Source organism: Festucalex cinctus, chromosome 5 (genome assembly GCF_051991245.1).
Source record: "Festucalex cinctus isolate MCC-2025b chromosome 5, RoL_Fcin_1.0, whole genome shotgun sequence".
NCBI classification, from domain to species: Eukaryota; Metazoa; Chordata; class Actinopteri; order Syngnathiformes; family Syngnathidae; genus Festucalex; species Festucalex cinctus.
In genome coordinates, this window is record NC_135415.1 from 2,859,115 (window position 1) to 2,886,904 (window position 27,790).

Consider the following 27,790-nt stretch of genomic DNA (forward strand, 5'->3'; position numbering starts at 1 on the left):
GTCTATTGGGACCATGTAGCTAAAATGTACAGGAAATGAGCTATGAATTTTTTTATGTCCAATTTTGGCCTATTTTGGCACATTCACTGTGGTCATGCTTTTTCCCCCTCTGCAAACATTTTTCATCCAATTCACATCAAACTTGGCATTTATCATCTCAAGACCTGAGAGAAAAACTGGGCAAAAAGTCTTGCCTTTTCGAAATACTATATGATGGGGGCGGGGCATCAAATATTGTCTTTAAAATGTCATTTGTCCAGAAAGAGCAAATGCTTAATAACTCCCATGTTCAAGCTCCAAAAAATCTCAAACTTCTCAGGCAACGTAATAGTCACGGCCTGAAAACATCTATATGATAAAATTCAGTTATACATATAGCGCCACCTAGTGGTGACAATAAATGTCATACTTTACGTTTTTAGCTACTGCGCTGAGCTCGTTGAAGGGATCCAGTTGAAAGTTGGTCAGAAAAGCCTTAAGATGTTGATCATGCCCAACACCGAATATAGTAACTTTTTGCCAAAGGGCGTGGCCGCTACGGTGCCGCAAAATCTGAAGATTTTTCGTGACAATAAAAGCTGCATGAACTTGACCGAGATGATCCTATCTTCTCAAAATTTCACACATTTGATGAGAGTCCAGCCCTAAAGACATCTACGAACTTATATTTCATCTTACTGATAGCGCCACCTAGTGGCAATTTTTTTTCTTACGAATTTTCTTGTACATTTTTTCTCCAAACACGTTAACTGGACCAACCTCATATTTGCTCAGATGAGGGTTTCGGCCTTCATGATGTCACAACACGAAATTTGTGAGTTTTCGCGAATCGCTGTGGGCGTGGCTAAGCACTGTTCGCCAAGAAAACAACGCCAGTTTTGAGGGTCTAAACATGCGCAGAAACTCATGAAACTTGGCACACACATCTGGCCTGGTAAAATGAACAATATTTTATTGTTGATTGTGCTATTTTTACAAAAATGACTCAATAGCGCCCCCTAGAAATTTTTTAACGAAGCAGCCCCGATTGTACGTTTAAGCAAGATCTACGAAAATTTTTACGTGTATGAGGGAGCCAAAGACCTACAAAAAAGTCTCTTGGACCCATATGCTAAAATGAACAGGAAGTGAGCTACGAATTTTTGAATGTCCCATTTTTTACGATTTTTGCACATTTTCAGAGGGCATACTTTTGCCCACTTCTCCTACACGTTTTATCCGACTGACTTATGACTTGACCTGGACCATGCCAAGACCTGAGCCAACAACAGACGGAAAAATCTTGACTTTTGGAAATACTATATGATGAGGGCGGGGCATCAAAATTTGTGTTTCGCACTGAAAAAGGATATGCTTAATAACTCCCCGATACATGCTCCAAAAAATCCCAAACTTGACATGTATGTTTATCGTCAAGGCCTGAAGGTATCTCTATGACAACATTCAGTTATATATGCAGCGCCACCTAGCCCTTGAGGCATGAAAAAAAAATACCCCACTTACGGTATTTTGTACAAAAAATGTAAACTCATTCTAAGTGTGATAACTAAGTCATTTAGGAATATTCTTTTACCTTCCACCACTCAAAATATTCACTGGCATCAGACCTAACCAAACATACATATTTTTGTTATTTAGTTTTATGTATTTTTGATAGCCTCTATGGACATTAAAAGCAATATCGTGAATGAAGGCTATGCTTAATAACTCCCAGGTACATGCTCCAAAAAATCCCATATTTGAAATGTATATTTAGAGTCAAGGCCTGAAGGTATCTCTATGACAAAATTCAGTTATAAATACAGCGCCACCTAGTCCTTGAGGCATAAAAAAAAATGCCTCACTTACGGTATTTTTGCAAAAATTGTAAACTCATTGTAAGTGTGATAACTAAGTCATTTATGAATATTCTTTTACTTTCCACCACTCAATATGTTCACTGGTATCAGACCGATCCAAACATACGTATTTTTTATTTAGTTTTATATCGCCTCTATGGACAATAAAAGCAACATTGTGCAATGAGTACGAGCGATGATGTGTGTATATATACTTTTACGAAAAATACCAATCAGAGCAACTCATTGCCTAAAAATAAAAAAAAGACGCAGATTTTTGCAGATCTTAACAATCACCAAAACCCATTGAGCTTGACACACTCATCACACCTGGCAAAAAAAAAAAAAAAAGTCCACATGTTTATCATGCCATTTTCAAAGAAATTCTGCTTCCAATGTGCCAGTACCCCAATGTGCAAGTTCCCCAACGTGCAAGTACTCCAACGTGGCCCGGGCTGCGAGGGCCCTTTATAGCTGCTCGCAGCTCTAGTTGTTCTTCTTCTTCTTCTTCTTTATTCTCCGCAAACAATCGCGATTTTGGGTACCTAAATATTCACGAAAACTCACCGAACTTTGCACACTCCTCAGGTCCGGCGAAAAATTTGATATTATGAAGTCGTTATAACAACGCGACTCTATAGCGCCCCCTAGCATAGAAAAATAAAAACCAAGCCCGGCACGTTTGAGCTAGAGCAACGAAAATTGGCAGGCACGTGTAGCACCCCGAGACGCACAAAAATGTCTATTGGGACCATGTAGCTAAAATGTACAGGAAGTGAGCTATGAATTTTTTAATGTCCAATTTTGGCCTATTTTGGCACATTCACTGTGGTCATGCTTTTTCACCCTATGCAAACATTTTTCATCCCATTGAATTCAAACTTGGCATTTATCATCTCAAGACCTAAGAGAACAGCTGGGCAAAAAGTCTTGCCTTTTCGAAATACTATATGACGGGGGCGGGGCATCAAATATTGCCTTTAAAATTTCATTTGTCCAGAAAGAGCAAATGCTGAATAACTCCCATGTACAAGCTCCAAAAAATCTCAAACTTCTCAGGCAACGTAATAGTCACGGCCTGAAAACATCTATATGACAAAATTCAGTTCTACATATAGCGCCACCTAGTGGTTACAATAAATGTCATACTTTACGTTTTTAGCTACTGTGCTGAGCTCGTTGAAGGGATCCAGTTGAAAATTGGTCAGAAAAGCCTTAAGATGTTGATCATGCCCCACACCGAATATTGTAACTTTTTGCCAAAGGGCGTGGCCGCTACGGTGACGCAAAGTCTGAAGATTTTTCGTGACAATAAAAGCTGCATTAACCTGACCGAGATGATCCTATCTTCTCAAAATTTCCCACATTTGATGAGAGTCCAGCTCTAAAGACATCTACTAACTTAAATTTCATCTAACTGATAGCGCCACCTAGTGGCAATTTTTTTTCTTACGAATTTTCTTCTACGTTTTTCTCCAAACACGTTAACTGGACCTACCTCATATTTGCTCAGATGAGGGTTTCGGCCTTCATGATGTCACAACACGAAGTTTGTGAGTTTTCGCGAATTGCTGTGGGCGTGGCTAAGCGCTGTTCGCCAAGAAAACAACGCCAGTTTTGAGGGTCTAAACATGCACAGAAACTCCTGAAACTTGGCACACACATCTGGCCTGGTAAAATGAGCAATATTTTATTGTTGATTGTGCTATTTTTAAAAAAATGACTCAATAGCGCCCCCTCGAAATTTTTAACGAAGCAGCCCCGGTTGTACATTTAAGCAAGAACGACGAATATTTTTAGGTGTATGAGGGAGCTCAAGACCTACAAAAAAGTCTCTTGTACCCATATGCTAAAATGAACAGGAAGTGAGCTACGAATTTTTGAATGTCCCATTTTTGACGATTTTTGCACATTCACAGGGGGCAGACTTTTGCCCACTTCTCCTACACGTTTCATCCGACTGAGTTAAGACTTGGCCTGGACCATGTCAAGACCTGAGCCAACGACAGAGGGAAAAATTTTGACTTTTCGAAATACTATATGATGAGGGCGGGGCATCAAAATGTGTGTTTCGCAAAGAAAAAGGATATGCTTGATAACTCCCCGGTACATGCTCCAAAAAATCCCAAACTTGACATGTATGTTTATCGTCAAGGCCTGAAGTTATCTCTATGACAACATTCAGTTATATATGCAGCGCCACCTAGCCCTTGAGGCATGAAAAAAAAATACCCCACATACGGTATTTTGTACAAAAAATGTAAACTCATTCTAAGTGTGATAACTAAGTCATTTATGAATATTCTTTTAGTTTCCACCACTCAAAATGTTCACTGGCATCAGACTTATCCAAACATATATATATTTTTAGTTATTTTTGATAGCCTCTGTGGACATTAAAAGCAATATCGTGAATGAAGGATATGCTTAATAACTCCACGATACATGCTCCAAAAAAAATCCCACACTTGACATGTATGCTTATAATCAAGGCCTGAAGGTATCTCTATGACAACATTCAGTTATAAATACAGCGCCATCTAGCCCTTGAGGCATATTATATAAATAAATAAATAAAAAACATACGGTATTTTGTACAAAAAATGTAAACTCATTCTAAGTGTGATAACTAAGTCATTTATGAATATTCTTTTAGTTTCCACCACTCAAATTGTTCACTGGCTTCACACCGATCCAAACGTATGTACGTTTCCATTTTGTTTTATTAATTTTTGATTGCCCCTTTGGACAATAAAAGTAACATTGTGCAATGAGTACAACGAGCGATGATGTCTATATACACTTTTACAAAAAATACCAATCAGGGCAACTCATTGCCTAAAAATAAAAAAGGACGCTGATTTTTGCAGGTCTTAACAATCACCAAAACCCGTTGAGCTTGACACAGACTGGCAAAAAAAAAATTCTACATGTAAACGTTTATTATGCCATTTTCAAAGAAATTTTGCTTCCAATATGCCAGTACCCCAACGTGCCAGTACCCTAACGTGCAAGTACTCCAACGTGCAAGGACCCCAACGTGGCCCGGGCTGCGAGGGCCCTTTATAGCTGCTCGCAGCTCTAGTTCTTCTTCTTCTTCTTCTTCTTCTTCTTTATTCTCCGCAAATGATCGCATTTTTGAGGGCCTAAACATTTACGAAAACTCACCAAACTTTGCAGTCTCTTCGGGCCCGGCGAAAAATTTGATATTATGTAGTTGTCATAACAACGCGACTCTATAGCGCCACCTAGCGTAGAAAAATAAAAACCAATCCCGGCCCGTTTGAGCTAGAGCTACGAAAATTGGCAGGCACGTGTAGCACTCTGAGACGCACAAAAAAGTCAGTGGAAGCCATTTCCTAAAATGTACAGGAAGTGAGCTATGAATTTTTTAATGTCCAATTTTGGCCTATTTTGGCACATTCACTGTGGTCATACTTTTTCCCCCTATGCAAACATTTTTCATCCCATTGACTTTAAACTAGCATTTATCATCTCAAGACCTAAGAGAACAGTTGGGCAAAAAGTCTTGCCTTTTCGAAATACTATATGACGGGGGCGGGGCATCAAATATTGCCTTTAAAATTTCATTTGTCCAGAAAGAGCAAATGCTGAATAACTCCCATGTACAAGCTCCAAAAAATCTCAAACTTCTCAGGCAACGTAATAGTCACGGCCTGAAAACATCTATATGATAAAATTCAGTTATACATATAGCACCACCTAGTGGTAACAATAAATGTCATACTTTATGGTTTTAGCTACTGTGCTGAGCTCGTTGAAGGGATCCAGTTGAAAATTGGTCAGAAAAGCCTTAAGATGTTGATGATGCCCCACACCGAATATTGTAACTTTTCGCCAAAGGGAGTGGCCGTTACGGTGACGCAAATTCTGAAGATTTTTCGTGACAATAAAAGCTGCATGAACTTGACCGAGATGATCCTATCTTCTCAAAATTTCACACATTTGATGAGAGTCCAGCCCTAAAGACATCTACGAACTTATATTTCATCTAACTGATAGCGCCACCTAGTGGCAATTTTTTTTCTTACGAATTTTCTTGTACATTTTTCTCCAAACACGTTAACTGGACCAACCTCATATTTGCTCAGATGGGGGTTTCGGCCTTCATGATGTCACAACACGAAGTTTGTGAGTTTTCGCGAATCGCTGTGGGCGTGGCTAAGCACTGTTCGCCAAGAAAACAACGCTAGTTTTGATGGTCTAAACATGCGCAGAAACTCATGAAACTTGGCACACACATCTGGCCTGGCAAAATGAGCAATATTTTATCATGTATTGTCCTATTTTTACAAAAATGACTCAATAGCGCCCCCTAGAAATCTTTAACGAAGCAGCCCCGATTGTACGTTTAAGCAAGATCTACGAAAATTTTTACGTGTATGAGGAAGCCAAAGACCTACAAAAAAGTCTCTTGGACCCATGTGCTAAAATGAACAGGAAGTGAGCTACGAATTTTTGAATGTCCCATTTTTGACGATTTTTGCACATTTTCAGGGGGCATACTTTTGCCCACTTCTCCTACACGTTTCATCCGACTGAGTTAAGACTTGACCTGGACCATGTCAAGACCTGAGCCAACAACAGACGGAAAAATCTTGACTTTTGGAAATACTATATGATGAGGGCGGGGCATCAAAATTTGTCTTTCGCACTGAAAAAGGATATGCTTAATAACTTCCCGATACATGCTCCAAAAAATCCCAAACTTGACATGTATGTTTATCGTCAAGGCCTGAAGGTATCTCTATGACAACATTCAGTTATATATGCAGCGCCACCTAGCCCTTGAGGCATGAAAAAAAAATACCCCACTTACGGTATTTTGTACAAAAAATGTAAACTCATTCTAAGTGTGATAACTCAGTCATTTAGGAATATTCTTTTACTTTCCACCACTCAAAATATTCACTGGCATCAGACCTAACCAAACATACATATTTTTGTTATTTAGTTTTATGTATTTTTGATAGCCTCTATGGACATTAAAAGCAATATCGTGAATGAAGGCTATGCTTAATAACTCCCCGGTACATGCTCCAAAAAATCCCATACTTGAAATGTATATTTATAGTCAAGGCCTGAAGGTATCTCTATGACAAAATTCAGTTATAAATACAGCGCCACCTAGTCCTTGAGGCTTAAAAAAAAAATGCCTCACTTACGGTATTTTTGCAAAAATTGTAGACTCATTGTAAGTGTGATAACTAAGTCATTTATGAATATTCTTTTACTTTCCACCACTCAATATGTTCACTGGCATCAGACCGATCCAAACATACGTATTTTTTATTTAGTTTTATTTATTTTTTTGATCGCCTCTATGGACAATAAAAGCAACATTGAGTACGAGCGATGATGTGTGTATATATACTTTTACGAAAAATACCAATCAGGGCAACTCATTGCCTAAAAATAAAAAAAAGACGCTGATTTTTGCAGATCTTAACAATCACCAAAACCCATTGAGCTTGACACACTCATCACACCTGGCAAAAAAAAAAAATAATCCACATGTTTATCATGCCATTTTCAAAGAAATTCTGCTTCCAATGTGCCAGTACCCCAATGTGCAAGTTCCCCAACGTACAAGTACCCCAACGTGGCCCGGGCTGCGAGGGCCCTTTATAGCTGCTCGCAGCTCTAGTTAGGGCCCGAGCAGCGACCGCTGCGAGGTCCCTATTGTTTTTCGTTCGAATTATTATTATTAGGGCCCGAGCAGCGACCGCTGCGAGGTCCCTATTGTTTTTGTAAAAATTATTATTATTATTATTATTATTAGGGCCCGAGCAGCGACCGCTGCGAGGTCCCTATTGTTTTTGTAAAAATTATTATTATTATTATTATTATTATTATTATTATTATTATTATTATTATTATTATTATTATTATTATTATTAGGGCCCGAGCAGCGACCGCTGCGAGGTCCCTATTGTTTTTGTAAAAATTATTATTATTATTATTATTATTATTATTATTATTATTAGGGCCCGAGCAGCGACCGCTGCGAGGTCCCTATTGTTTTTGTAAAAATTATTATTATTATTATTATTATTATTATTCTTCTTCTTCTTCTTCTTCTTTATTCTCCACAAACGATCGCGATTTTGGGTACCTAAACATTCACGAAAACTCACCAAACTTTGCACACTCCTCAGGCCCGGCGAAAAATTTGATATTATGAAGTCGTCATAACAATGCGACTCGATAGCGCCCCCTAGCGTAGAAAAATAAAAACCAAGCCCGGCACGTTTGAGCTAGAGCAACAAAAATTGGCAGGCACGTGTAGCACCGCGAGACGCACAAAAAAGTCTATTGGGACCATGTAGCTAAAATGTACAGGAAGTGAGCTATGAATTTTTTAATGTCCAATTTTGGCCTATTTTGGCACATTCACTGTGGTCATGCTTTTTCCCCCTTTGCAAAAATTTTTCATCCAATTGACTTCAAACTTGGCATTTATCATCTCAAGACCTGAGAGAAAAACTGGGCAAAACATCTTGCCTTTTTGAAATACTATATGACGGGGGCGGGGCATCAAATATTGCCTTTAAAATTTCATTTGTCCAGAAAGAGCAAATGCTTAATAACTCCCATGTTCAAGCTCCAAAAAATCTCAAACTTCTCAGGCAACGTAATAGTCACGGCCTGAAAACATCTATATGATAAAATTCAGTTATACATATAGCGCCACCTAGTGGTTACAATAAATGTCATACTTTACGTTTTTAGCTACTGTGCTGAGCTTGTTGAAGGGATCCATTTGAAAATTGGTCAGAAAAGCCTTAAGATGTTGATCATGCCCCACACCGAATATTGTAACTTTTCGCCAAAGGGCGTGGCCGCTACGGTGACGCAAAGTCTGAAGATTTTTCGTGAAAATAAAAGCTGCATTAACTTGACCGAGATGATCCTATCTTCTCAAAATTTCACACATTTGATGAGAGTCCAGCCCTAAAGACATCTACTGACTTATATTTCATCTAACTGATAGCGCCACCTAGTGGCAATTTTTTTTCTTACGAATTTTCTTCTACGTTTTTCTCCAAACACGTTAACTGGACCTACCTCATATTTGCTCAGATGAGGATTTCGGCCTTCATGATGTCACAACACGAAGTTTGTGAGTTTTCGCGAATTGCTGTGGGTGTGGCTAAGCGCTGTTCGCCAAGAAAACAACGCCAGTTTTGAGGGTCTAAACATGCACAGAAACTCATGAAACTTGGCACACACATCTGGCCTGGTAAAATGAGCCATATTTTATTGTTGATTGTGCTATTTTTACAAAAATGACTCAATAGCAAAAGGATATGCTTAATAACTCCCCGGTACATGCTCCAAAAAATCCCAAACTTGACATGTATGTTTATCGTCAAGGCCTGAAGCTATCTCTATGACAACATTCAGTTATATATGCAGCGCCACCTAGCCCTTGAGGCATGAAAAAAAAATACCCCACATACGGTATTTTGTACAAAAAATGTAAACTCATTCTAAGTGTGATAACGAAGTCATTTATGAATATTCTGATCGACCCGAGCAGCGACCGCTGCGAGGTCCCTATTGTTTTTGTAAAAATTATTATTATTATTATTATTATTATTATTATTCTTTATTCTCCGCAAACAATCGCGATTTTGGGTACCTAAATATTCACGAAAACTCACCGAACTTTGCACACTCCTCAGGTCCGGCGAAAAATTTGATATTATGATGTCGTTATAACAACGCGACTCTATAGCGCCCCCTAGCATAGAAAAATAAAAACCAAGCCCGGCACGTTTGAGCTAGAGCAACAAAAATTGGCAGGCACGTGTAGCACCCCGAGACGCACAAAAAAGTCTATTGGGACCATGTAGCTAAAATGTACAGGAAGTGAGCTATGAATTTTTTTATGTCCAATTTTGGCCTATTTTGGCACATTCACTGTGGTCATGCTTTTTCCCCCTTTGCAAACATTTTTCATCCAATTGACTTCAAACTTGGCATTTATCATCTCAAGACCTGAGAGAAAAACTGGGCAAAACATCTTGCCTTTTTGAAATACTATATGACGGGGGCGGGGCATCAAATATTGCCTTTAAAATTTCATTTGTCCAGAAAGAGCAAATGCTTAATAACTCCCATGTTCAAGCTCCAAAAAATCTCAAACTTCTCAGGCAACGTAATAGTCACGGCCTGAAAACATCTATATGATAAAATTCAGTTATACATCTAGCGCCACCTAGTGGTAACAATAAATGTCATACTTTACGTTTTTAGCTACAGTGCTGAGCTCGTTGAAGGGATCCAGTTGAAAATTGGTCAGAAAAGCCTTAAGATGTTGATCATGCCCCACACCGAATATTGTAACTTTTCGCCAAAGGGCGTGGCCGCTACGGTGACGCAAAGTCTGAAGATTTTTCGTGACAATAAAAGCTGCATTAACTTGACCGAGATGATCCTATCTTCTCAAAATTTCACACATTTGATGAGAGTCCAGCCCTAAAGACATCTACGAACTTATATTTCATCTTACTGATAGCGCCACCTAGTGGCATTTTTTTTTCTTACGAATTTTCTTCTACGTTTTTGTCCAAACACGTTAACTGGACCTACCTCATATTTGCTCAGATGAGGGTTTCGGCCTTCATGATGTCACAACACGAAGTTTGTGAGTTTTCGCGAATCGCTGTGGGCGTGGCTAAGCACTGTTCGCCAAGAAAACAACGCCAGTTTTGAGGGTCTAAACATGCGCAGAAACTCATGAAACTTGGCACACACATCTGGCCTGGTAAAATGAACAATATTTTATTGTTGATTGTGCTATTTTTACAAAAATGACTCAATAGCGCCCCCTAGAAATTTTTTAACGAAGCAGCCCCGGTTGTACGTTTAAGTAAGAACGACGAATATTTTTAGGTGTATGAGGGAGCCCAAGACCTACAAAAAAGTCTCTTGGACCCATATGCTAAAATGAACAGGAAGTGAGCTACGAATTTTTGAATGTCCCATTTTTGACAATTTTTGCACATTCACAGGGGGCAGACTTTTGCCTACTTCTCCTACACGTTTCATCTGACTGAGTTAAGACTTGACCTGGACCATGTCAAGACCTGAGCCAACGACAGGGGGAAAAATCTTGACCTTTCGAAATACTATATGATGAAGGCGGGGCATCAAAATTTGTGTTTCGCACTGAAAAAGGATATGCTTAATAACTCCCCGGTACATGCTCCAAAAAATCCCAAACTTGACATGTATGTTTATCGTCAAGGCCTGAAGCTATCTCTATGACAACATTCAGTTATATATGCAGCGCCACCTAGCCCTTGAGGCATAAAAAAAAAATACCCCACATACGGTATTTTGTACAAAAAATGTAAACTCATTCTAAGTGTGATAACTAAGTCATTTATGAATATTCTTTTAGTTTCCACCACTCAAAATGTTCACTGGCATCAGACTTATCCAAACATATATATATTTTTATTTATTTTTGATAGCCTCTGTGGACATTAAAAGCAATATCGTGAATGAAGGATATGCTTAATAACTCCACGGTACATGCTCCAAAAAAAATCCCACACTTGACATGTATGCTTATAATCAAGGCCTGAAGGTATCTCGATGACAACATTCAGTTATAAATACAGCGCCACCTAGCCCTTGAGGCTTATATTAAAAAAAAACCCACATACGGTATTTTGTACAAAAAAATTTAAACTCATTCTAAGTGTGATGACTAAGTCATTTATGAATATTCTTTTAGTTTCCACCACTCAAATTGTTCACTGGCTTCACACCGATCCAAACGTATGTACGTTTCCATTTTGTTTTATTCATTTTTGATTGCCCCTTTAGACAATAAAAGTAACATTGTGCAATGAGTACAACGAGCGATGATGTATATATACACTTTTACAAAAAATACCAATCAGGGCAACTCATTGTCTAAAAATAAAAAAGGACGCTGATTTTTGCAGGTCTTAACAATCACCAAAACCCGTTGAGCTTGACACACACTGGCAAAAAAAATATTCTACATGTAAACGTTTATTATGCCATTTTCAAAGAAATTTTGCTTCCAATATGCCAGTACCCCAACGTGCCAGTACCCTAACGTGCAAGTACCCCAACGTGCAAGGACTCCAACGTGGCCCGGGCTGCGAGGGCCCTTTATAGCTGCTCGCAGCTCTAGTTCTTATTATTATTGTGTGAAGGCTGGAGGCCTTCACACATATGTTATTCTACACCATTCCCGTTATTGTGTGAAGGCTGGAGGCCTTCACACATATGTTATTCTACACCATTCCCGTTATTCTTATTATTATTGTGTGAAGGCTGGAGGCCTTCACACATATGTTATTCTACACCATTCCCGTTATTCTTATTGTGTGAAGGCTGGAGGCCTTCACACATATGTTATTCTACACCATTCCCGTTATTGTGTGAAGGCTGGAGGCCTTCACACATATGTTATTCTACACCATTCCCGTTATTGTGTGAAGGCTGGAGGCCTTCACACATATGTTATTCTACACCATTCCCGTTATTCTTATTATTGTGTGAAGGCTTCTTATTATTATTATTCTATTTTATTCCTCGCACTTTTTTGTCCTGTTTCTACTTCCACATTTTTCACCCGATTCACTCCGTTCCAATTTCAAACGATTCCAAATATTCGCGCCTAGAGCGCTTCCATTTTTCTTATTCCCACGATTCACGTGTTACCCGCAATTCCCGATTTCGTACCCGATTTTTCCCCATGTATTCTTAATGGGAGATTCAAAATTTCACATTTCCTTCCACATTTTTCATCCGATTCACTTCGTTCCAACTTCAATATGTTCCATCATGAGCTTTTCAGTTCCAAAATTCACGCCTTGCCCACAATTCCCGATTTCGTACCCGAATATTTCCCACATTCTACATTTTCCATTTACTTCCACATTATTCATCCAATTGACGTTGTTCCAGCTTCAATATATTCCAGCATTTCAAGCCATTAGCTCTTCCAGCTTTTCAGTTCCAAAATTCACGCCTTGCCCACAATTCCTGATTTCGTACCCGAATATTTCCCACATTCTACATTTTCCATTTACTTACACATTATTCATCCGATTGACGTCGTTTCAACTTCAATATATTCCACCACTTCAAGCCATGAGCTCTTCCAGCTTTTCAGTTCCAAAATTTACGCCTGACCCACAATTCCCGATTTCGTACCCGAATATTTCCCACATTCTACATTTTCCATTTACTTACACATTATTCATCCGATTGACGTCGTTCCAGCTTCAATATATTCCAGCAATTCAAGCCATGAGCTCTTCCAGCTTTTCAGTTCCAAAATTCACACCTTGCCCACAATTCCGGATTTCGTACCCGAATATTTCCCACATTCTATATTTCACATTTACTTCCACATTAGTCATCCGATTGACTTCGTTCCAACTTCAATATATTCCAGCAATTCAAGCCATGAGCTCTTCCAACTTTTCAGTTCCAAAATTCACGCCTTACCCACAATTCCCAATTTCGTACCCAAATATTTCCCACATTCTACATTTTCCATTTACTTCCACATTATTTATCCGATTGACTTCGTTCCAACTTCAATATATTCCACCATTTCACGTCATGAGCTCTTCCATCTTACCACCTAACTTACCACGTATGGCGGCCATTTTCCAACTTACCATGCACGGCGGCCATTTTAGACAAATGATATGCCCAGGTTTCTCGCCAACCTGGCCTCCCAAGGCGGTGGCCATTTTGGCCAATTGATTAGGTATGCGTGTGATTCTTGCCAGGATATTCCCCGACCTGAACAGGAAGTGACCAATATCAACAGGAAGTGACCTCATATCAACAGGAAGTGACTTAATTTCAACAGGAAGTGACTTAATTTCAACAGGAAGTGACCTAAAATCAACAGGAAGTGACCTGATTTTAACAGGAAATGACCCGATTTCAACAGGAAGTGACCTGATTTTAACAGGAAGTGACTTCATGTCAACAGGAAGTGACTTAAAATCAACAGGAAGTGACCCGATTTCAACAGGAAGTGACTTAATTTCAACAGGAAGTGACCTAAAATCAACAGGAAGTGACCTGTTTTTAACAGGAAGTGACCCGATTTCAACAGGAAGTGACCCAATTTTGACAGGAAGTGACCTGATATCAACAGGAAGTGACCCAATTTCAACAGGAAGTGACCCAATTTTGACAGGAAGTGACCTGATATCAACAGGAAGTGATCCAATTTCAACAGGAAGTGACCCGATTTCAACAGGAAGTGACCCGATTTCAACAGGAAGTGGCCTGAAATCAACAGGAAGTGAGCATGCTAGTGCTAAGTTAGCATGCTAATGCTAGCTAATGCTAATTCTAGCTGAACATGCTAATGCTATTGCTAGCTTATCATGCTAATGCTAATGTTAGCTCAGCATGCTAATGCTAATGTTAGCTTAGCATGTGAATGCTAATGTTAGCTTAGCATGCTAATGCTAATGTTAGCTTAGCATGCTAATGCTAAGTTAGCATGCTAATGCTAATGTTAGCTTAGCATGTTAATGCTAAGTTAGCATGCTAATGCTAATGTTAGCTTAGCATGCTAATGCTAATGTTAGCTTAGCATGCTAATGCTAATGCTAAGTTAGCATGCTAATGCTAATGTTAGCATGCTAATGCTAATGTTAGCTTAGCATGCTAATGCTAATGTTAGCATGCTAATGCTAATGTTAGCTTAGCATGCCAATGTTAATGTTAGCTTAGAATGCTAATGCTAAGTTAGCATGCTAATGCTAATGCTAATGTTAGCTTAGCATGCTAATGCTAAGTTAGCATATTAATGCTAATGTTAACTTAGCATGCTAATGCTAGCTTAGTATACTAATGCAAATGTGACCTGATTTCAACAGAGTGACTATTACTCTATTGCTTAAGTTTGCCACTCCTTACACCATTGCGACTCGATTCTACCCTCCTTACTTCATTGCTTACTTAATTCTTCTCACTTTACTCCATTGCTTACCCGATTACTTGCTACTTCGTCCATTTCTTACTTGATTTCTTCCTTGTTTTCTTGTTTCTTGCTGATTTATTTTTACTTTTGTGGTATTTGTCTTCCTTCAACTGCTTCTAGATTTCTGGATGAATTTAAACCATTCCAACTTCAGCATGTTAAGCTCATTCAACATCATTCAACACCATTCAATATAATTCAATATATTTCAATATCATTCATCATCCTTCAACATTATTCCAAATCATTCCACAGGTATTCATTCAGCTCTCCAGCCTTCACACGCCATTTCCCCAGAAATGGCATTTCTAGTTGTGTGAAGGCTGGAGGCCTTCACACATATGTTATTCTACACCATTCCCGTTATTCTTATTATTATATTTTATTCCTCGCACTTTTTTGTCCAGTTTCTTCTTCCACATTTTTCACCCGATTCACTCCGTTCCAATTTCAAACGATTCCAAATATTCGCGCCTAGAGCGCTTCCATTTTTCTTATTCCCACGATTCACGTGTTACCCGCAATTCCCGATTTCGTACCCGATTTTTCCCCATGTATTCTTAATGGGAGATTCAAAATTTCACATTTCCTTCCACAGTTTTCATCCGATTCACTTCGTTCCAACTTCAATATGTTCCATCATGAGCTCTTCCAGCTTTTCTGTTCCAAAATTCACGCCTTACCCACAATTCACGATTTCGTACCCGAATATTTCCCACATTCTACATTTTTCATTTACTTCCACATTATTCATCCGATTGACTTCCTTACAACTTCAATATATTCCAGCAATTCAAGCCATGAGCTCTTCCAGCTTTTCAGTTCCAAAATTCACGCCTTGCCCACAATTCCCGATTTCGTACCCAAATATTTCCCACATTCTACATTTTCCATTTACTTCCACATTATTCATCCAATTGACGTCGTTCCAGCTTCAATATATTCCAGCATTTCAAGCCATTAGCTCTTCCAGCTTTTCAGTTCCAAAATTCACGCCTTGCCCACAATTCCTGATTTCGTACCCGAATATTTCCCACATTCTACATTTTCCATTTACTTCCACATTATTCATCCGATTGACGTCGTTTCAACTTCAATATATTCCACCACTTCAAGCCATGAGCTCTTCCAGCTTTTCAGTTCCAAAATTTACGCCTGACCCACAATTCCCGATTTCGTACCCGAATATTTCCCACATTCTACATTTTCCATTTACTTACACATTATTCATCCGATTGACGTCGTTCCAGCTTCAATATATTCCAGCATTTCAAGCCATTAGCTCTTCCAGCTTTTCAGTTCCAAAATTCACGCCTTGCCCACAATTCCCGATTTCGTACCCGAATATTTCCCACATTCTACATTTTCCATTTACTTACACATTATTCATCCGATTGACGTCGTTCCAGCTTCAATATATTCCAGCAATTCAAGCCATGAGCTCTTCCAGCTTTTCAGTTCCAAAATTCACACCTTGCCCACAATTCCGGATTTCGTACCCGAATATTTCCCACATTCTATATTTCACATTTACTTCCACATTAGTCATCCGATTGACTTCGTTCCAACTTCAATATATTCCAGCAATTCAAGCCATGAGCTCTTCCAGCTTTTCAGTTCCAAAATTCATGCCTTACCCACAATTCCCGATTGCGTACCCGAATATTTCCCACATTCTACATTTCACATTTACTTCGACATTTTTCTACCGATTGACGTGGTTTCAACTTCAATATATTCCACCAATTCAAGCCATGAGCTCTTCCAGCTTTTCAGTTCCAAAATTCACGCCTTACCCACAATTCCCAATTTCGTACCCAAATATTTCCCACATTCTACATTTTCCATTTACTTCCACATTATTTATCCGATTGACTTCGTGCCAACTTCAATATATTCCACCATTTCACGTCATGAGCTCTTCCATCTTACCACCTAACTTACCACGTATGGCGGCCATTTTCCAACTTACCATGCACGGCGGCCATTTTAGACAAATGATATGCCCAGGTTTCTCGCCAACCTGGCCTCCCAAGGCGGTGGCCATTTTGGCCAATTGATTAGGTATGCGTGTGATTCTTGCCAGGATATTCCCCGACCTGAACAGGAAGTGACCAATATCAACAGGAAGTGACCTCATATCAACAGGAAGTGACTTAATTTCAACAGGAAGTGACTTAATTTCAATAGGAAGTGACCTAAAATCAACAGGAAGTGACCTGATTTTAACAGGAAATGACCCGATTTCAACAGGAAGTGACCTGATTTTAACAGGAGTGACTTCATGTCAACAGGAAGTGACTTAAAATCAACAGGAAGTGACCCGATTTCAACAGGAAGTGACTTTATTTCAACAGGAAGTGACCTAAAATCAACAGGAAGTGACCTGTTTTTAACAGGAAGTGACCCGATTTCAACAGGAAGTGACCCAATTTTGACAGGAAGTGACCTGATATCAACAGGAAGTGACCCAATTTCAACAGGAAGTGACCCAATTTTGACAGGAAGTGACCTGATATCAACAGGAAGTGACCCAATTTCAACAGGAAGTGACCCGATTTCAACAGGAAGTGGCCTGAAATCAACAGGAAGTGAGCATGCTAGTGCTAAGTTAGCATGCTAATGCTAGCTAATGCTAATTCTAGCTGAACATGCTAATGCTATTGCTAGCTTAGCATGCTAATGTTAGCTCAGCATGCTAATGCTAATGTTAGCTTAGCATGTGAATGCTTATGTTAGCTTAGCATGCTAATGCTAATGTTAGCTTAGCATGCTAATGCTAAGTTAGCATGCTAATGCTAATGTTAGCTTAGCATGTTAATGCTAAGTTAGCGTGCTAATGCTAATGTTAGCTTAGCATGCTAATGCTACTGTTAGCTTATCATGCTAATGCTAATGCTAAGTTAGCATGCTAATGCTAATGTTAGCATGCTAATGCTAATGTTAGCATGCTAATGCTAATGCTAATGTTAGCATGCTAATGCTATTGTTAGCTTAGTATGCCAATGCTAATGTTAGCTTAGAATGCTAATGCTAAGTTAGCATGCTAATGCTAATGTTAGCTTAGCATGCTAATGCTAAGTTAGCATATTAATGCTAATGTTAACTTAGCATGCTAATGCTAGCTTAGTATACTAATGCAAATATGACCTGATTTCAACAGAGTGACTATTACTCCATTGCTTAAGTTTGCCACTCCTTACACCATTGCGACTCGATTCTACCCTCCTTACTTCATTGCTTACTTAATTCTTCTCACTTTACTCCATTGCTTACCCGATTACTTGCTACTTCGTCCATTTCTTACTTGATTTCTTCCTTGTTTTCTTGTTTTTGCTGATTTATTTTTACTTTTGTGGTATTTGTCTTCCTTCAACTGCTTCTAGATTTCTGGATGAATTTAAACCATTCCAACTTCAGCATGTTAAGCTCATTCCATGTCATTCAGTATCATTCATCATCATTCAACATTATTCCAAATCATTCCACAGGTATTCATTCAGCTCTCCAGCCTTCACACGCCATTTCCCCAGAAATGGCATTTCTAGTTGTGTGAAGGCTGGAGGCCTTCACACATATGTTATTCTACACCATTCCCGTTATTCTTATTATTATTATTATTCTTATTCTTATTCTATTTTATTCCTCGCACTTTTTTGTCCTGTTTCTACTTCCACATTTTTCACCCGATTCACTCCGTTCCAATTTCAAATGATTCCAAATATTCGCGTCTACATCGCTTCCATTTTTCTTATTCCCACGATTCACGTGTTACCCGCAATTCCCGATTTCGTACCCGATTTTTCCCCATGTATTCTTAATGGGAGATTCTAAATTTCACATTTCCTTCCACATTTTTCATCCGATTCACTTCGTTCCAACTTCAATATGTTCCATAATGAGCTTTTCAGTTCCAAAATTCACGCCTTACCCACAATTCACGATTTCGTACCCGAATATTTCCCACATTCTACATTTTTCATTTACTTCCACATTATTCATCCGATTGACTTCGTTCCAACTTCAATATATTCCAGCAATTCAAGCCATGAGCTATTCCAGCTTTTCAGTTCCAAAATTCACGCCTTGCCCACAATTCCCGATTTCGTACCCGAATATTTCCCACATTCTACATTTTCCATTTACTTCCACATTATTCATCCAATTGACGTCGTTCCAGCTTCAATATATTCCAGCATTTCAAGCCATTAGCTCTTCCAGCTTTTCAGTTCCAAAATTCACGCCTTGCCCACAATTCCTGATTTCATACCCGAATATTTCCCACATTCTACATCTTCCATTTACTTACACATTATTCATCCGATTGACGTTGTTTCAACTTCAATATATTCCACCACTTCAAGCCATGAGCTCTTCCAGCTTTTCAGTTCCAAAATTTACGCCTGACCCACAATTCCCGATTTCGTACCCGAATATTTCCCACATTCTACATTTTCCATTTACTTACACATTATTCATCCGATTGACGTCGTTCCAGCTTCAATATATTCCAGCATTTCAAGCCATTAGCTCTTCCAGCTTTTCAGTTCCAAAAATCACACCTTGCCCACAATTCCCGATTTCGTACCCGAATATTTCCCAAATTCTACATTTTCCATTTACTTACACATTATTCATCCGATTGACGTCGTTCCAGCTTCAATATATTCCAGCAATTCAAGCCATGAGCTCTTCCAGCTTTTCAGTTCCAAAATTCACACCTTGCCCACAATTCCGGATTTCGTACCCGAATATTTCCCACATTCTATATTTCACATTTACTTCCACATTAGTCATCCGATTGACTTCGTTCCAACTTCAATATATTCCAGCAATTCAAGCCATGAGCTCTTCCAGCTTTTCAGTTCCAAAATTCATGCCTTACCCACAATTCCCGATTGCGTACCCGAATATTTCCCACATTCTACATTTCACATTTACTTCGACATTTTTCAACCGATTGACGTGGTTTCAACTTCAATATATTCCACCAATTCAAGCCATGAGCTCTTCCAGCTTTTCAGTTCCAAAATTCACGCCTTACCCACAATTCCCAATTTCGTACCCAAATATTTCCCACATTCTACATTTTCCATTTACTTCCACATTATTTATCCGATTGACTTCGTTCCAACTTCAATATATTCCACCATTTCACGTCATGAGCTCTTCCATCTTACCACCTAACTTACCACGTATGGCGGCCATTTTCCAACTTACCATGCACGGCGGCCATTTTAGACAAATGATATGCCCAGGTTTCTCGCCAACCTGGCCTCCCAAGGCGGTGGCCATTTTGGCCAATTGATTAGGTATGCGTGTGATTCTTGCCAGGATATTCCCCGACCTGAACAGGAAGTGACCAATATCAACAGGAAGTGACCTCATATCAACAGGAAGTGACTTAATTTCAACAGGAAGTGACTTAATTTCAATAGGAAGTGACCTAAAATCAACAGGAAGTGACCTGATTTTAACAGGAAATGACCCGATTTCAACAGGAAGTGACCTGATTTTAACAGGAAGTGACTTCATGTCAACAGGAAGTGACTTAAAATCAACAGGAAGTGACCCGATTTCAACAGGAAGTGACTTAATTTCAACAGGAAGTGACCTAAAATCAACAGGAAGTGACCTGTTTTTAACAGGAAGTGACCCGATTTCAACAGGAAGTGACCCAATTTTGACAGGAAGTGACCTGATATCAACAGGAAGTGACCCAATTTCAACAGGAAGTGACCCAATTTTGACAGGAAGTGACCTGATATCAACAGGAAGTGACCCAATTTCAACAGGAAGTGACCCAATTTCAACAGGAAGTGACCCGATTTCAACAGGAAGTGGCCTGAAATCAACAGGAAGTGAGCATGCTAGTGCTAAGTTAGCATGCTAATGCTAGCTAATGCTAATTCTAGCTGAACATGCTAATGCTATTGCTAGCTTAGCATGCTAATGCTAATGTTAGCTCAGCATGCTAATGCTCATGTTAGCTTAGCATGTGAATGCTAATGTTAGCTTAGCATGCTAATGCTAATGTTAGCTTAGCATGCTAATGCTAAGTTAGCATGCTAATGCTAATGTTAGCTTAGCATGTTAATGCTAAGTTAGCATGCTAATGCTAATGTTAGCTTAGCATGTTAATGCTAATGCTAAGTTAGCATGCTAATGCTAATGTTAGCATGCTAATGCTAATGTTAGCTTAGCATGCTAATGTTAGCTTAGCATGCTAATGCTAATGTTAGCATGCTAATGCTAATGTTAGATTAGCATGCTAATGCTAATGTTAGCATGCTAATGCTAATGTTAGCTTAGCATGCCAATGTTAATGTTAGCTTTGAATGCTAATGCTAAGTTAGCATGCTAACTTTTGTGGTATTTGTCTTCCTTCAACTGCTTCTAGATTTCTGGATGAATTTAAACCATTCCAACTTCAGCATGTTAAGCTCATTCCATGTCATTCAGTATCATTCAACATCATTCAATATCATTCAATATCATTCAATATCTTTCGATATCTTTCAATATCATTCATCATCATTCAACATTATTCCAAATCATTCCACAGGTATTCATTCAGCTCTCCAGCCTTCACACGCCATTTCCCCAGAAATGGCATTTCTAGTTGTGTGAAGGCTGGAGGCCTTCACACATATGTTATTCTACACCATTCCCGTTATTCTTATTATTATTATTATTATATTTTATTCCTCGCACTTTTTTGTCCAGTTTCTTCTTCCACATTTTTCACCCGATTCACTCCGTTCCAATTTCAAACGATTCCAAATATTCACGCCTACAGCGCTTCCATTTTTCTTATTCCCACTATTCACGTGTTACCCGCAATTCCCGATTTCGTACCCGATTTTTCCCCATGTATTCTTAATGGGAGATTCAAAATTTCACATTTCCTTCCACATTTTTCATCCGATTCACTTCGTTCCAACTTCAATATGTTCCATCATGAGCTCTTCCAGCTTTTCAGTTCCAAAATTCACGCCTTACCCACAATTCCCAATTTCGTACCCTAATATTTCCTACATTCTACATTTCACATTTACTTCGACATTTTTCATCCGATTGACATCGTTTCAACTTCAATATATTCCACCAATTCAAGCCATGAGCTCTTCCAGCTTTTCAGTTCCAAAATTCACGCCTTACCCACAATTCCCGATTTCGTACCCGCACATTACCCACATTCTACATTTTCCATTTACTTCCACATTATTCATCCGATTGACGTCGTTCCAGCTTCAATATATTCCACAATTTCAAGCCATTAGCTCTTCCAGCTTTTCAGTTCCAAAATTCACGCCTTGCCCACAATTCCCGATTTCGTACCCGAATATTTCCCACATTCTACATTTTCCATTTACTTCCACATTATTCATCCGATTGACGTCGTTTCAACTTGAATATATTCCACCACTTCAAGCCATGAGCTCTTCCAGCTTTTCAGTTAAAAAATTTACGCCTGACCCACAATTCCCGATTTCGTACCCGAATATTTCCCACATTCTACATTTTCCATTTACTTACACATTATTCATCCGATTGACGTCGTTCCAGCTTCAATATATTCCAGCATTTCAAGCCATTAGCTCTTCCAGCTTTTCAGTTCCAAAATTCACGCCTTGCCCACAATTCCCGATTTCGTACCCGAATATTTCCCACATTCTACATTTTCCATTTACTTACACATTATTCATCCGATTGACGTCGTTCCAGCTTCAATATATTCCAGCAATTCAAGCCATGAGCTCTTCCAGCTTTTCAGTTCCAAAATTCACACCTTGCCCACAATTCCGGATTTCGTACCCGAATATTTCCCACATTCTATATTTCACATTTACTTCCACATTAGTCATCCGATTGACTTCGTTCCAACTTCAATATATTCCAGCAATTCAAGCCATGAGCTCTTCCAGCTTTTCAGTTCCAAAATTCATGCCTTACCCACAATTCCCGATTGCGTACCCGAATATTTCCCACATTCTACATTTCACATTTACTTCGACATTTTTCAACCGATTGACGTGGTTTCAACTTCAATATATTCCACCAATTCAAGCCATGAGCTCTTCCAGCTTTTCAGTTCCAAAATTCACGCCTTACCCACAATTCCCAATTTCGTACCCAAATATTTCCCACATTCTACATTTTCCATTTACTTCCACATTATTTATCCGATTGACTTCGTTCCAACTTCAATATATTCCACCATTTCACGTCATGAGCTCTTCCATCTTACCACCTAACTTACCACGTATGGCGGCCATTTTCCAACTTACCATGCACGGCGGCCATTTTAGACAAATGATATGCCCAGGTTTCTCGCCAACCTGGCCTCCCAAGGCGGTGGCCATTTTGGCCAATTGATTAGGTATGCGTGTGATTCTTGCCAGGATATTCCCCGACCTGAACAGGAAGTGACCAATATCAACAGGAAGTGACCTCATATCAACAGGAAGTGACCTAAAATCAACAGGAAGTGACCTGATTTTAACAGGAAATGACCCGATTTCAACAGGAAGTGACCTGATTTTAACAGGAAGTGACTTCATGTCAACAGGAAGTGACTTAAAATCAACAGGAAGTGACCCGATTTCAACAGGAAGTGACTTAATTTCAACAGGAAGTGACCTAAAATCAACAGGAAGTGACCTGTTTTTAACAGGAAGTGACCCAATTTCAACAGGAAGTGACCCAATTTTGACAGGAAGTGACCTGATATCAACAGGAAGTGACCCAATTTCAACAGGAAGTGACCCGATTTCAACAGGAAGTGACCCGATTTCAACAGGAAGTGGCCTGAAATCAACAGGAAGTGAGCATGCTAGTGCTAAGTTAGCATGCTAATGCTAGCTAATGCTAATTCTAGCTGAACATGCTAATGCTATTGCTAGCTTAGCATGCTAATGCTAATGTTAGCTCAGCATGTGAATGCTAATGTTAGCTTAGCATGCTAATGCTAATGTTAGCTTAGCATGCTAATGCTAAGTTAGCATGCTAATGCTAATGTTAGCTTAGCATGTTAATGCTAAGTTAGCATGCTAATGCTAATGTTAGCTTAGCATGCTAATGCTAATGTTAGCTTAACATGCTAATGCTAATGCTAAGTTAGCATGCTAATGCTAATGTTAGCATGCTAATGCTAATGTTAGCTTAGCATGCTAATGCTAATGTTAGCATGCTAATGCTAATGTTAGCTTAGCATGCCAATGCTAATGTTAGCTTAGAATGCTAATGCTAAGTTAGCACATTAATGCTAATGTTAACTTAGCATGCTAATGCTAGCTTAGTATACTAATGCAAATGTGACCTGATTTCAACAGAGTGACTATTACTCCATTGCTTAAGTTTGCCACTCCTTACACCATTGCGACTCGATTCTACCCTCCTTACTTCATTGCTTACTTAATTCTTCTCACTTTACTCCATTGCTTACCCGATTACTTGCTACTTCGTCCATTTCTTACTTGATTTCTTCCTTGTTTTCTTGTTTCTTGCTGATTTATTTTTACTTTTGTGGTATTTGTCTTCCTTCAACTGCTTCTAGATTTCTGGATGAATTTAAACCATTCCAACTTCAGCATGTTTAGCTCATTCCATGTCATTCAGTATCATTCAACATCATTCAATATCATTCAATATCTTTCAATATCTTTCAATATCATTCATCATCATTCAACATTATTCCAAATCATTCCACAGGTATTCATTCAGCTCTCCAGCCTTCACACGCCATTTCCCCAGAAATGGCATTTCTAGTTATTATTATTATTCTTATTCTTATTCTTATTCTATTTTATTCCTCGCACTTTTTTGTCCTGTTTCTACTTCCACATTTTTCACCCGATTCACTCCGTTCCAATTTCAAATGATTCCAAATATTCGCGTCTACATCGCTTCCATTTTTCTTATTCCCACGATTCACGTGTTACCCGCAATTCCCGATTTCGTACCCGATTTTTCCCCATGTATTCTTAATGGGAGATTCTAAATTTCACATTTCCTTCCACATTTTTCATCCGATTCACTTCGTTCCAACTTCAATATGTTCCATAATGAGCTTTTCAGTTCCAAAATTCACGCCTTACCCACAATTCACGATTTCGTACCCGAATATTTCCCACATTCTACATTTTTCATTTACTTCCACATTATTCATCCGATTGACTTCGTTCCAACTTCAATATATTCCAGCAATTCAAGCCATGAGCTATTCCAGCTTTTCAGTTCCAAAATTCACGCCTTGCCCACAATTCCCGATTTCGTACCCGAATATTTCCCACATTCTACATTTTCCATTTACTTCCACATTATTCATCCAATTGACGTCGTTCCAGCTTCAATATATTCCAGCATTTCAAGCCATTAGCTCTTCCAGCTTTTCAGTTCCAAAATTCACGCCTTGCCCACAATTCCTGATTTCATACCCGAATATTTCCCACATTCTACATCTTCCATTTACTTACACATTATTCATCCGATTGACGTTGTTTCAACTTCAATATATTCCAGCATTTCAAGCCATTAGCTCTTCCAGCTTTTCAGTTCCAAAATTCACGCCTTGCCCACAATTCCCGATTTCGTACCCGAATATTTCCCACATTCTACATTTTCCATTTACTTACACATTATTCATCCGATTGACGTCGTTCCAGCTTCAATATATTCCAGCAATTCAAGCCATGAGCTCTTCCAGCTTTTCAGTTCCAAAATTCACACCTTGCCCACAATTCCGGATTTCGTACCCGAATATTTCCCACATTCTATATTTCACATTTACTTCCACATTAGTCATCCGATTGACTTCGTTCCAACTTCAATATATTCCAGCAATTCAAGCCATGAGCTCTTCCAGCTTTTCAGTTCCAAAATTCATGCCTTACCCACAATTCCCGATTGCGTACCCGAATATTTCCCACATTCTACATTTCACATTTACTTCGACATTTTTCAACCGATTGACGTGGTTTCAACTTCAATATATTCCACCAATTCAAGCCATGAGCTCTTCCAGCTTTTCAGTTCCAAAATTCACGCCTTACCCACAATTCCCAATTTCGTACCCAAATATTTCCCACATTCTACATTTTCCATTTACTTCCACATTATTTATCCGATTGACTTCGTTCCAACTTCAATATATTCCACCATTTCACGTCATGAGCTCTTCCATCTTACCACCTAACTTACCACGTATGGCGGCCATTTTCCAACTTACCATGCACGGCGGCCATTTTAGACAAATGATATGCCCAGGTTTCTCGCCAACCTGGCCTCCCAAGGCAGTGGCCATTTTGGCCAATTGATTAGGTATGCGTGTGATTCTTGCCAGGATATTCCCCGACCTGAACAGGAAGTGACCAATATCAACAGGAAGTGACCTCATATCAACAGGAAGTGACTTAATTTCAACAGGAAGTGACCTAAAATCAACAGGAAGTGACCTGATTTTAACAGGAAATGACCCGATTTCAACAGGAAGTGACCTGATTTTAACAGGAAGTGACTTCATGTCAACAGGAAGTGACTTAAAATCAACAGGAAGTGACCCGATTTCAACAGGAAGTGACTTAATTTCAACAGGAAGTGACCTAAAATCAACAGGAAGTGACCTGTTTTTAACAGGAAGTGACCCGATTTCAACAGGAAGTGACCCAATTTTGACAGGAAGTGACCTGATATCAACAGGAAGTGACCCAATTTCAACAGGAAGTAACCCAATTTTGACAGGAAGTGACCTGATATCAACAGGAAGTGACATGATATCAACAGGAAGTGACCCAATTTCAACAGGAAGTGACCCGATTTCAACAGGAAGTGGCCTGAAATCAACAGGAAGTGAGCATGCTAGTGCTAAGTTAGCATGCTAATGCTAGCTAATGCTAATTCTAGCTGAACATGCTAATGCTATTGCTAGCTTAGCATGCTAATGCTAATGTTAGCTCAGCATGCTAATGCTAATGTTAGCTTAGCATGTGAATGCTAATGTTAGCTTAGCATGCTAATGCTAATGTTAGCTTAGCATGCTAATGCTAAGTTAGCATGCTAATGCTAATGTTAGCTTAGCATGTTAATGCTAAGTTAGCATGCTAATGCTAATGTTAGCTTAGCATGCTAATGCTAATGTTAGCTTAGCATGCTAATGCTAATGCTAAGTTAGCATGCTAATGCTAATGTTAGCATACTAATGCTAATGTTAGCTTAGCATGCTAATGCTAATGTTAGCATGCTAATGCTAATTTTAGCTTAGCATGCCAATGTTAATGTTAGCTTAGAATGCTAATGCTAAGTTAGCATGCTAATGCTAATGCTAATGTTAGTTTAGCATGCTAATGCTAAGTTAGCATATTAATGCTAATGTTAACTTAGCATGCTAATGCTAGCTTAGTATACTAATGCAAATGTGGCCTGATTTCAACAGAGTGACTATTACTCCATTGCTTAAGTTTGCCACTCCTTACACCATTGCGACTCGATTCTACCCTCCTTACTTCATTGCTTACTTAATTCTTCTCACTTTACTCCATTGCTTACCCGATTACTTGCTACTTCGTCCATTTCTTACTTGATTTCTTCCTTGTTTTCTTGTTTCTTGCTGATTTATTTTTACTTTTGTGGTATTTATCTTCCTTCAACTGCTTCTAGATTTCTGGATGAATTTAAACCATTCCAACTTCAGCATGTTAAGCTCATTCCATGTCATTCAGTATCATTCAACATCATTCAATATCATTCAATATCTTTCAATATCTTTCAATATCATTCATCATCATTCAACATTATTCCAAATCATTCCACAGGTATTCATTCAGCTCTCCAGCCTTCACACGCCATTTCCCCAGAAATGGCATTTCTAGTTATTATTCTTATTCTTATATTTTATTCCTCGCACTTTTTTGTCCAGCTTCTA